This window comes from Equus caballus, chromosome 8, assembly GCF_041296265.1.
Source record: "Equus caballus isolate H_3958 breed thoroughbred chromosome 8, TB-T2T, whole genome shotgun sequence".
NCBI lineage: Eukaryota > Metazoa > Chordata > Mammalia > Perissodactyla > Equidae > Equus > Equus caballus.
This window is the reverse complement of record NC_091691.1, coordinates 7064137-7077385: the sequence shown is the minus strand read 5'-3', so window position 1 is coordinate 7077385 and position 13249 is coordinate 7064137. Positions and strand designations below refer to the sequence as shown.

General features: G+C 49.3%; 1 long non-coding RNA gene across 1 annotated transcript in view; it reads right to left on the bottom strand.

Annotated features, from left to right (window-relative positions):
• LOC111774600 (uncharacterized) overlaps nucleotides 1–13249 on the bottom strand; it is a 56053-nt gene that overhangs the window by 26139 nt on the left and 16665 nt on the right. The window contains exon 2 of the long non-coding RNA XR_002809625.2: nucleotides 6035–6267. This is a non-coding gene — a long non-coding RNA (uncharacterized lncRNA). The remainder of the gene's footprint in view (nucleotides 1–6034; nucleotides 6268–13249) is intronic.

The following is a 13249-nucleotide window of genomic DNA, read 5'->3' as shown; positions in this document are numbered from 1 at the left end:
ACAGACAAGATCCAAAGCCAGGGAAACATCCTGGGTTGACCCCCACAGTGGGAGAAAGACAGGAAGAAATGGCAAAGCAAAGTACGCAGCCTTGTGCCTGGCGATTCTAGGCTCTTCCTCAAGTGGGTCAAGGCTTAAAGGAAGGACAAGGAGGCGTGAGCCGATTCCCCAGAACAGAGAGGTGAAAACTCAGACTTGGTACTCAACAGGCCTGGCTTTGAACCCTGGCTCAGCCACTCACCAGCTGTGCGACCTTGGGAGAGTTACCTCACCTCTCTGAGTGCCCTTTCCTCGTTGGTAAAATGTAGATTATAACGGTACCTACCTTATAGGGCCAGTAGGATTAGGAAAGAGGAAGGCTCTGCTCCTTACAATGCTCCCATGCCAAGGAACTAGTTGCAGCTGCTGTTTATTAAGCGCCTACTAAGCGCCCGTCTGTGGCTGTCAGAGCCTGAGCTCCCCACCACCAGGCTGTTTGGCCTCTGTCTACCGGGGATTCTACTCGGTGCTGAGGGAGTTCAGAGAAGGGCTGTCACCATCGTAATTTGGAGCCCAAATAGATTTGGGTCAGAGGACATCTCAGGAGACTCAGGGTTCACCAGTCTTTGCCATGGGTGACTGTGTTTGGCCAGCTTTCAGCACACAGTAGGGGCTCAAGAAATATTTGTTGAATGAGTGACTCAATGATGGAAGAAATTAATGAAAGCCTGAATGTTGACGAACATCTCCTTCTGGAAGGAAGGAGATCAAAAAAAAATAACAAAAAGCTCAGGAATCCATGAACATAATGTTGAATGAAATAAGCCAGATACAAGAGAAGGTTCTGTGTGACGACATTTGTATAAAGTTCTAGAACAGGCAAGATAAATCTATGGTGACAGGAATCAGAATAGTGGTTACCTGGGGTCTGGAAGGAACGGACAGAGCTGTTCCCTGTCTACTCAATATCTGTTCCCCTCTCCCCTGCAGCTAGTGTAGCCACTTGATAAAGTTCTGGTCAATGAGACGTAAGTGGAACTGTCAGGTGACAGTTGGGGAAACCTTCTTATGAGGACTGGTTCATACTCTTTGCCCTCTTGTCCCCTCCTCTTCCATCCTGCTCTCTGAATACAGATGTGATGGCTGGATCTCTGGCTGTCCTACTGGATCATGAGGACTAGGACCACACTCAGAGGTTAGAAGAGCTGGGAACTAGATTTCTAACTACTCCATGGAGCTGTCACACCAGCCCTGGATCGCTTACCTGCTCACCTCTAGACTTCTTTTATGTGAGAGAAAGAAACGGCTCTCTTGGGTTAGCCACTGTTATTTTGCCATTTTCTGTCACATGAAATTTAACCTCGCTGCCCCACAACCCTCTGAAGTTGGTATTATTACTGTTGTGCAGATGAGGACATGGAGCCACAGATTAAATCCTTGCCCGAGGTCACGTGGCTGGAAATAGGGAGAGCCTGGATGTGAGTCCCATGCTGTGAGGGTTGTGGAGGCCATTCCTTCTCTGGAAGCCACTGGGCACACCTCACTGTTCTCTCATGCCCATTTCCTGGGGTCCCCAGACAGCACAGCCCGCGATCACAGGATTTAGGGAGTCATAATCATAGGCCTGACAGTTGAGCCCCACCCACATGATGTCATTGGCCTGCCCCCACCAGAGACTACGAGAGGTAGAGTCACCTTCTCCTTTTACAGCTGCGAGAATTGAGGCTGCGATTGCTGAATTTACTCTTCCAGCGTCACAGAGCTAGGAAATGGCAGAGTCGAGGTTTGAACGAGGGGCCCCTGCCAGCGAAGCCCACATTCTTAACTCCTCGGCCACACTGCTACCTCAGAAGCCATGTGTTTCGGTTTCTCATCAGATTCCGAGAGCTCCTTTACAGCCCCTGCCAAATGGCTGGCTAGCCTCCACTTACACACCTCCAGTGACAGAGAGCTCATTATCTTACAGGCCTGCAAAAGAGAAGCTTGAGAGGAAGGGTTCTAGTCCCCATCCCAGCCTCTTCTTTCTCCTGCCTGGTCTCAGCCATCCTGTGACTGCCCAGTCTGCACCCTGGAGACTTTTCCCCCGAAGCAGCCTTTCTCCTCCTTGTTTAGTCCCTCAGGCTCAATGGACCAGTATGGGGGTGATATCTTCACAGTGGCTTTTGTTTCTCTTCCTGTTCCTTTGAAGAGGACGCAAGACTGTCATGTTGTCACTTGGCAACAATTCAACAAATGTGAAATGTCCCTACCCTGTGACCCAGCCGTCTCTCTCCTTGTACACACGCCCAAAGAGGGAGAAAGCTCAGAGCAGCACGGTTGGTGACAGCAAAACTTCGGAAACACGAAGTATCCATTGAAAGGTTAGGACATCAGAGTGCGTCCTTCGGGTGGAAGATGCCACAGCAGTTTAAAAGGTTAGGATTGAGGTATTCACCCAAGAGACAGGCGAACACAAGCCCAAATAAAGACTTGTCTGTGAATGTTTACGGCAATGCTATTTGTAATAGCCCCAAACTGAAAACATTCAAATGTCCGTCAACTGGTAAACAGATAAGCAAAATGGAACGCATCTGTGCAATGGAATATTAGCCATATAAAGGATGACGTGAAGCCTACAGCATGGATGAAACTCCAAACAGTTATGCTCATAAAAGAAGTCAGATGCAAAAGACCAAGTATTGTACGATTCCATTTACGAAATGTTCAGAAAAGGCAAACCTATAGAGACAGAAAGTTCCGTGGTTGCCTGGGGCTGAGGGTGAGGGCAGGGACTGACTTGCTAACGGGCAAAAGGACATTGTTGCAGGGGCGGAAATGTTCTAAAACTAGATGGCGGTGATGGTCGCAAAGCTCTATAAATCTATTTAAAATCATTGAACTATATATTCACGGTGGGTGAATTTTATAGTATGTAAATTATACCTCAAACTTTCTTTAAAAAGATGAGGGAGAAATGGGAAAAGGGATAAAACATTAAGTAGAAAAAATAAGATGTCAAACAAAACATACAATTCCCATTTAGGTAAAAAAAAAATAAGTGAAATAAAACCCTCCCGTAGGAACATGAACGTTTATAAACAAACGCAGAGACTCCTGTCTTGAAAGCGCCACCCCACGCCTTTGACAACAGATCCTTCTGGGGAGGAGAGCAGGAATGGAGGGCTGGAGAGGCGGACTTTTACTTTTTAATTTAAAAAAATCAAGCGGGGGGGAAAAAAGAAAGAGAGAAAAGAAGCAATGCAGAGGAGAGAGGCTGGAGGTTGCAATCCATCCTCTGGGACCTTCTTTTACAATCCCGGGCTGACGGAGTGAGGGAGGCGGAGTCGTGGGCAGTAAATTGACGTGTGTAAACTCTGGAAGGACTTAGGAATGATCAGTTCCTTTGCTCTGAAGGTGGAGAAACTGAGGCCCAGGGAGAGACTGAGGCCTGTGCAACCCCACAGCTCCCTGGGCTCAGGCTCAGGCCCAGGCTGAAGTCCAGGCCTCGGACGAAGCTCCCAGCTCTGCCCCCGCACTGCGCTCTGCACAAATTGTTTCGTGTCTCCGGGAAGAGGGAGTTTATAAATTTGGCCACATTTTGGAACAACAGAGCCATAAATGGACATGCCCACAGGAGGCTGGGAGGTACCTGACCTTTGAGGCTGGGGATGGGGAGGGGAAGGGAGGACAGGGCGGCCAGATCCAGCCATGGCTCAGATTCTTGTATTCAGGGCAAAATAAAATTGGAGAAAGGAGCTAGTCCAGAGGGCAGCTGCAGATGAAGCTGGTAAACATGGAGGGCCAGATGGGCCTGGCTCAAATGCCCCCTTTGCCACTGTCTGGCTGGGTAACCTTGGGCAAATACCTTCACCTCTCTGAGCCTTAGTGCTCACCAAACCTGGTGAATGATGGGAACATGTGGAAAGGTTGTGAAAATGCAGATGACCATGCTCCAATTACATCTTACAGAGAATCAAACTCTTCCAGGATGGGGTCTAAGCAACTGTATTCCAGAAGCATCCTGCATCACTAGAGAACTAGAATTCAGGAGTCAATGACATCTAGGTTCTTAAAATAGACTTCTCAACGTCATTATTTTTCTTAGACTCTGTTGCCTCTAGATGAAAATCCAGACTGCTTAGCATGGCATTCAAGGCCTCCATGGCAACAGAGCAGCTTCACCCCCTCCCTTCAGCCCTTCACATCCATCCCTCCATCACTTCAGCAAACAAAGTGGAGTGTCTCCCCTGCAGCCCCACAGAAAACCAGTTCTCTGCCTTCCCTGGAGGTCCGAAGAGGGGATAAATTAAATTCCATGCTCCACAGCTCTCCTTCTCCAAACACATTCACATTCGCATTTCCAAACCTCAGCTCCGGCAGCTCCCTCATGCTGAACCGTTCTCCCCCACCCCACCTGGCTTCTCTTTTGATGGAAAACCCACCTCAAATCCCCTCCTCCATGAAGCTTTCTTGGGTCTCTGCCCCCCAACCCCTACCCTGCAGACTGAATCACTATCTACTTAGGGCTCTATCTTCCAAATGAATGAAGGAATGAATGAGTGGAATTCCTGACTGCTTTGCTTCCTGGCCCTGGCACACACTTTGTAGCCAGTAATACTTGTTGAAATACAATGAAACATAGATTCTCTGAGCCAACTCTAATTTGAATGCAACAACCACTGAAAAACATTCAGTCAGTCAACAAACATCCACTGAGTACCTACTATGCGCCAGGTATGTGTAAACAAACCAGATCATTCCAGATGGGGTGAAATGCAATGAGTGCTATGAGAGGGAACGATTGAGAGGTGCTGTTTCATAGAGAGTGGTCAGGACGCCCCTTGGAGGAGGTGGCCTTTGAGCTGAGACCTGAAGAATGAGAAAGAGCTGGCCTGCAGAGCCCTAACAGGGGTGACCCGATCTGGGTTTGAGAAGAGCTCTCCATCTGCTAGGTGGTGAGTGGAGGTGGGGTGAGGACAGTGGCTTAGAGCCAAGGGACATGATTAGCAGCAGTATGGAGAGGTGGGGCTCAGCCACATGAAGACAGACGCCACAGGGGGGCCTGCTGCTTGGGTGGGACAGCTGACATCCAAACCATAGATTCTTTGATTCTCTGAGCCTTATCTATGTTTGAAACACAAACACACACACATAAATAAAGAAAACAAAACCTCTCAGAGCCTCAGAAGTTAGCTAAAGCCCAAAGGATTGTTTGTTTGTTTTTTAAAAATATATTTTTCCACTAAAGCTTCAGTTTTGTGTTTCAAGTAGCTGGCATCCACCCAAGGGGACATGTTAGCTGGGACCAACAGGCTTCCGTCCCTCTGTCATTGTCCTCTGGATCACAGCTCGTGGCAGCTAAGAGGGTCATTTCCTGTGGCCTCAACAGGGCCGGGAGGGCGGGCGAGGTGTGGGGGCCAGGCCTTCCCACGGATGCAGCTGGGTCAGCCGCACTTCCCGAGAGGACACTGCTGTGGGGGAGGGGGTGGGGCAGGCAAAAGGCAGTCCCCCAGGTCAGGCAAGCAGCTCTGGCCAACAGTTCATTATTAAGTCAGTTATTTGAGGTTTAACAAAACAGTATGGTGAGTTCCCAGGCTATCCCACAAGAAGAGTCTATAGTACTGATACTGGAGAGTCATATGTCTAGGATGAGAGGAACCCAGCCCAAGAGAGGGTCTGGGCTATCTGATTTCACGACTCACCAAATTTGGGTCAGGTGACCTGGGAATGATCCCTTGAGGCAAGGCTGGGCTGTGACTGGAAGACAGAAACCCCCTCCCCCACCGCAGACAAGGGCAGGAGGCCCTGACTCTGGAACAGGGGACTCCAGGCATGGGGCCCACTGAACTCCACGACTATCCAAGCCACACCCCCACCCCCCCAAATTCTGAGTTTCTAGGTTCACCCCCTCCTGGTTACAATCTGGTTTCTTAAATTGATGCTCTGCCCCTAGGGAGAGGGGGGAGGGTGCCAAGGCAGTGTCCAGTCCCTATCCATCAAATTCCTGCCACAAACCCATGCATCTTGCATCAAGATCATGCTCCTTCCTCTCATGCCACTCTACCTTGCTCATTACCTCCAGTCATGCTGGTTTGCTTTGGGTTCCTCCTTCCTGCTTCAGGGCCCTTGTCCATGCTCTTACCTTCACCTGGATCACCAGGCAAAGTGTTCAAGGCACCTTAACCTTTTCCTTTTTAGAGCCAACCCCAACTAACAATAGTGATTTGTGTAGTAATTTGCATGACGTCGTCTTCCTCCAAAGCATCACTGAAGATGTTGCACCACTTGCAATGAGGCCTCCAAGGTCACCTTAGAAAGAGAAGGAGAGAAAAAGGGTAGTGCGTGGGAGGTTTCTTCTGATCCAAGCCTGGTAGAGGCAAACGCCCCTTCTGCTCATATTTCATTGGCTGGAATTAATCATATGATGCCTCCTAACTGCAAGGGAGGCTGGGAAATGTAGTCTAGCTGAGTGTCAAAGAGGAAGACATGGCTGTTTGCGCATACTAGCTGACTCTACCAACAGTGTGGCAACGTGATTTCTCAGCATGAGGAGATGGGAGCCTGGACAGGAAAAGCCCCCACTATTACACTGCCTACGCCCTCCACATCCTCACCCAGGGACGGGGAGACATGTCTCCTGGGCCTGTGTCTGCCTTTTCCTGTGAATGTAAAATCAATTAGTGGTCAGCCCCTAGAGCAGACTCCGCCCATATCCCCGCTGAGAATCGCCTCTACCCACCAAAGCCTGCTTACTGTGAATGGTGTTGTTCTGGCCTCAGGAGCAACTTGGGCCTGCAGGCGGCCGAGCCAGAAGTGCCCCGAGTTGGTGCCCCCAGAAACAGCCCTCAACCAACAAAGGACAGAGATTTGGTGGATAGACACCCCAGCTCCCTCACCCCTTTGTTGGGATGACTAAGGCATGCTCTACACTGTCTCTGAGAGTCCCCTAGCGCGGTTGCACTCTGGGTTCCCACCAAGGTAGCCACCTTGATAATGCTTCCCTCATTGGCCACCTTCCCGTCCCTGTTTCACTTCCCGGTTCCCCTGCAGAGATTCCCCAAATTGCCTCCCAGATACATTATTTGCACTTAAATACTTATCTTAGGGTCTGCTTCTGGGAAGAGTCAAACCAAGGCAGTCCTAAAGAGCAGGGACAATGACCCGTGCTCTTCTCCTCTACCACATCCAGCCTTGTGCTTCTTGGGTGCACGGTCATCCTTTTTGATTACTTTTAGAAACACACGTCACCGTTGGTCATCTTGGCCAGGGCTGCTGCAGACTCACCAAACAGAAGGCCTCACACACTTGAAAATAAGCCTCGGGGGATTTATCTGCTCATCCTGTTTCTTTCCCACACGCAGGAAATGCTGTGCAGGCAGAGCTTCCTGACCCGGGGGGAGGTCGCAGCACTGGGTCAAGGCTCTCCTCCTCACGAGAGGAAACGTTCGAGTGGTTTGAGGGAATAGGGTGCCTTCCTCACTGCCTGGAGAAAGGGAAAGTTCAGAGTTCTGGGTTCTTGTCCTCACTCTGCCACTCGTTTATTTACTTGACACTCTGGGCTGTTCCTTCCCCTCCGCTGGGCCTTAGCTTCCCTCTATGAAGTATAGAGACGGACCAGTTGTGCTTCAGGATATCTTAGAATTGCTGCATCCTGCATGCCCTCAGAACTCAGGTCCAGGCCTGGCACACCGCTTCACTCGTGAAAACTTTTAAGGGACTCGGGAAGTCAAAGCAGACAAATATTTGGGGTATTTTGGAAACCAGTATTAGCAACAATTAAGAAGAGTTAGAGTGGTTTGTCTTATAGATGAAATTTTCCATGGAAAATAATTTTAAATATATATTTCTCAATAAATTGGCACTCACTAGGAAATGTTCTCTTTTCTTTTTCCAGGCTTGCTCCAGTCTCTACACTGCAGCCCAGGCTACCTGGCCAATTGGATCACGTGGCTCTCCTGCTTAAAACTCCTCTGTGCATACCTGGTGCCCAGAAGGGCCTCCCACTGTGCTTTGCACACAGCAAGTGATTGCTTATTGAATTGAATTTGATTTCCAAGCTACAGTCTGGGAAGATCCCCTCAAAAAGCTTGCTAGGATTGTATCTAAAGGACAAGTAAAAAGGCTATGAGTGAAGGCCAGGAAAGTTTACCTTACAGTAAGGTGCTTGGTATGGATATTGTGGTGTTGGTTTTGGTCCTCAGTTGCCCTTTTAGCCTCGTTTCAGATTCTAGATAAGTGAAGTCATTGCATAAGTTACTTCAGTTAAGTGAGACGCTAATGTGCATGCTGATTATATCTGTTAGGGATGCATTAAGCTGCAAGTTGCAGGATACAGTGGCTTAAACCATAGGACGTTTATTGTTTCTATGTCTACAAATATGGATGCAGGCTGTCACAAAGTTGTTCCACAGCTTAGTGATGTTATAAAAGACACAAGTTTTTCCTACTTTTCACTCCTCTATCCTTTTATTTCAGTGCCTCATGGTCCCAAGATGACTGTCACTTCTGTAAGCATCATCCTTGTTCAAAGAGGGTGATACCCCTGAGCTCTCCTCTCATTTCTGATCCTTTTATCAGGAAAGCTTCTAGAAATACCTCAGCCTGCTTTCCTTTATCTCTCATTAGCCAGAACTAGGTCACGTGACCATCTGTATTATCCATTGCTGTGAAACAAATTATCCAAAACTTAGTTGCTGCAATAAGTATTTACTATCTCCCAAGGTTTCTGTGAGTCATGTATCCAGGAATGGCTTAGGTGGTTTTGGATCAGGATCTCTCAGGGGTGATCTAGCCTGAGTCTTAATTTATAAAGGTGACTGTGTGATGACATGGAGGGGTCAATGCCTTTGAAAGAAGTTTAATGTTCCTCTAGAAACAGGAGGCACAGTGTGCCATGTAGGGCCACAGGGGAAAGCACCAGTGTTAGTCAGAGGCAGAAAGGAGCGAGAGAAGGCCAAGGCCATGACCTTTATTGGGGTTTCTGTGGGAAAGGCAAGTCAGGGCAGGGTAAACGCTTAGGACTGGCTAGTTTGAATAATTCCAGTTAGCTCTGGGGTATAGAGGCTATCCCTAGTTGTCCGGTACCTGGCCCTGGGTTGATTATGGCAGAGGAAATATTGGCTTAGTGTGTGAGAGTTAAATATGGAGGTGGTCGGGGGTATGGACTCAGGATTGTTTGGTTTGTATATAAAAGGTAGGCTCACCAACAAGCTGTTTACTGTCTCTAGTATTTGGCTAACCCCGGGAAGGGCAGTCTCTTCCCAGCCACCAAGGCTCCCCAAAGATGTCAAAACATCATAAAATGTAGAAAATAAAAAATATGATTAATACAAGGATCTCTCTGGTTCACGCTACAGTCAAAATGTTGGCCCACACTGCAGCCATCCGAAGGCTTGATTGGGGCTGGAGCCACTTCCAAGGTGGCCCACCCACATCCCTGGCATGTTGGTGCTGCCTATTGGTGAGAAAACTTAGTTCCTCCCACGTGGGCCCCTCCACAGGGCTGTTGAGTGTCCCCACAACATGGCAGCTAATTTCCCCCAGAATGAGTAATGTAAGAGAATAAGGCAGAAGCAACAATGGTTTTTATGACCTAGCCTGGGAAGTCACTCTTTGAAATGAGTCAGTAAGTCCAGCCTACATTCACGGGGAAGGGATGAATTTCCACCTTCTGAAAAGGAGGGTGTTGAAAAATGTGCAGACATATTTTAAAGTCACCAGATCATCCCTGACCGCAAGGGAGTCTGGGAAAGCAAAGGAGGACAGGATTGTCATGACTAGCTTAGACTAATCATGACTCATCCCCTGGGACACAATGCCACCCCAGACAAAAAGCAGAGTGCGGTTAATGAGGAAGGAGAAGGAAGGTTGAGGAGATAGTTGAGAGTGTCCGCCACAAGGATGATGATAAAGATGAAGAACAGCGCTGCCAGATAACTCCATGTCCCCGTATTGCGTGGGACATATTTATACTAAAACATTATTTATTGTTTATCTGAATGTCAGATTTAACTGGGTGTCTTCTATCTTCATTTGCTAAAAATCTAGCCCCTCTCAGTGGGAAATCAGTCTTCAATAATCATGGAAGGAGGCCAGTGAGGGTGTGGGACTTCTTGAGAAGGGGGAGGTAAAGGACCCCTGGGGTTGTCTGGGGGAGGAACAGATGTTTCAAAGCCTATGGTAGGTTCTTTTTGGTGGGGGACAGTGAGGTTGAGGTCTCCTGTGGTCCCAATCACTCTTCTCTGTTCCCACCCCAACTCCACACCCACCACCACCACCACCACCATTGCCATCACCTCCACTCTGATCTCAAAACACAGCCAGGAAGCTCTGGTCAGAAGCATCTCTCTTTCTAACACCCTGAAAAACCAACTCACAAAGCAGAAGTGAGCACTGAGGACAATGCTGCCAAATGCAAGTGAGGGGTGTGGAACTCAGAGCCTCGCTGTGTGACCTCAGGCAAGGCTCTCCCCTCTCTGGGCCTCCCTTTCCTTGGCTGTATAATGAAGGGTTGGTCTAAATCGTCTCTAAGGGCCCTCTTACTTGGCCTACGTGTCTCCTCCCAAAAGGAAAAACTAGAGGGAACAAAAAGACATGGGTGGTTTCTCTCATCCCATCTCCAAGCCAAATTCAGACGAAAATGTCCAGTGTGACATAGATTTCATATAAACAGTTGTACATTAATACTCACAAATACCCCAAAAGGAGTCCCAGATGAGCTATTTTTATCCCTTAAAACACACATACACACACACACTCCAACCCCCATCACCCCCACCCATAAGAGTTTCTCCAGTTGGTTTTTACAAGAAGACAAGTGTTCCAGTTAAGGGTGCTAATTAAACAGCTTTGACTGTGGGCAGGAGGGAGGCTGGCGAAAACCTCCTCTCTGGGCATGATGTCACCGCAATTGTGCATTTCTCATGACCCAAGAATGTGAGTGTGTTTGCACTGCACGTCGAAGCCGGTGATGCAAGCGCAGCCTGGTAAACAGGCCCCAGACAGGCAGGCCCGGCAAGGAGCCGTGGTGCAGAGGCCTGGCGGAGGCCCAGCTTGAGCTTAACTCCTTCCTGGCGGAACTGGCTGGTGGGCCGCTGAGGTTTGGCCAAGGAACCTTCTCCACTCAGCCTGTGCTTCTCTCCCAGGCGGGATCCCTGGTGGTGACAAGCTCTGAATCTGGAGTCACCGAGACCTGTGTTCCCACCCACCTGCAGCATTTGCTTGCTCCAGGGCCTTGGGTAGGTGACTCCCCTGCCCTGAGTCTCAGTTTTCTCATCTGTACAATGGGCAGAGGAATCAGCTCCTCAATCCTTTATCTTCAGTTCCACAGCCCAGAAAGCCCAGACAACCAAGGGCTTTTCCGTATATTGGAAGAAAACTCATTTTGGGGAAAATCTGACCTGAAAGGACTGAGGCTGTGCAGAATCTTTGTCTACCCCACTTAAAGTCAATACTCACGCTTCTCGATAGAGCAATAGTCACATGTTTGATTGGAGATGGGGCCGGGGGGGGGGGGCCCAGACCCCAACAGATTACCTTTTAAAACTCCCCAAAATCCCGAATTCTGAAACCTGCCAAGCTACAAGAGTGTTGATTAGGGGTTGTGGGCCTGGGGTGCTTGCCTCTAACTCATCAGAGTTGCTGAGAGACTGCCTCCTGCTGGGAAGTCGGCCCCCGATGACACACTCTGTCCCAAGCAGCCAGCTAGTGCCTGGTACACAGGCACTTAACCAATAGTTGTTGAATCAATAACTGATGTTATTCTTACCCCATGAAGGCCATGGTGGTGATTATAGGGAAACTGAGGCCCGAGCCTCTGAGCTGGCCTGCCCTGGATCCTTTCCCATGGAACGAGTTCTGACTTTCCCCAAAAAAGGGAGCTGCTCACATTTCTCTGCTGGCCTGCTCACAAACAGCTTGGTGACCCCCCTCTGACATTCCAGGGCAGCCTCCTCCCCAGCTGGCTGGTTCGCGGGCATCAACGAGTTTTCTTTGGCAGAAGGTTCCACTGATTTCTTTAAAAGGTGGGGGGCCCATGCAGAAAGCTGTGGGTGGGGAAGGAGTGGTCACAGGGTGGAGTGGGGGCTGAGGAGTGTCTGGGGAAGATGGGATCTGCTGGCCAGCTTGAGACCGTAGACCAGATTTCGGGACCTTTCCAAGGACTGTGAATGTGTCCATCAGGCCCTGCTTTAATCCTAGGGCTGGAGAATTACCCGGACCCATGCGGAGCTGCTAGGATGGAAAAGGCCTCCCCAACGTGGTCTGCTATGGGGCCCCACAGAACTTCCTTTCCCTCTCTGGGCCTTAGCGTGATGGGGTTAGAGAATCCAGCCCAGTGGAGCAGAGCTGAGGTTATGGACACAGACCTTTGAGTCCAAGCCCAGAATCTTCCTCCTTCTGGACAGAGAGTTAGGACAAGTCACTTTCTCTCTCTGAGCCCCAGTGACCTCATCTGTAAAATGGCACTGAATTATAGATATGTTGCCCTGATGAACATGCCTGGCACATTGCAGTGATAAAGGAATGTTATATACCATTACCCTTGGCCGGGATAACTCTCTGGATCTGATGTTCTAGCTTAATAATAACCTCATTGTCTGAGCACCCACTGTGTTCCAGGCACTGTGCTAAGTGCTTCACAAGCATTATTTCATTTCATCCGCCTAACATCTCTCAAATCGATATTAGCACTGTCCCCATTTTTCAGAGAACACTCAGGTTCAGAGAGGTGACCTGACTCCCCCAAGGCTGCACAGCTGGTGAATGGCAGAACTGGGATCTGTCGGACTCTAAGCACCTCATACCATGGCTTCAGGAAAGATTTAGCAGCCAATTCCATGCTCAGTTCCTTAAAGCAAGAGATTCCAGGCCTAGCTGGGCACTCCTTGATGTGGCTTATAACTGATGCTGGGGCCTCAGTTCCCCTATCTAAACCGTGGGGAAGACTCTCCCTGCCCTGCCTCCCCCAAAGAGCTGAGGTGAGGATGCCAGTGACCTTGAAAAGGACTTTGTAGGCTCTGAGATGGGACAGGCACTCTCAAAGCCCAGTCAGGGGAGGCAAGGGGAAGAATTCATCCTCTTCCAGCCAGCCTGGCAAGTGTCAGACCAGCTCTGACTGCGGAGGGGCTGGAGTAGGGAAGGGAGTGAGGGACAGCTGCCTTAGAACTCAAAAGGCTGTGGGTTAAGGGGACTACATGGGAACCAAGGACTGAAAGAGAAGTGGTCCCAGCCTTGCCCCAGAACCTGACCCTCACCATGGTCCCTCACTCCATTAGGAGCTGGGCAGTACTGA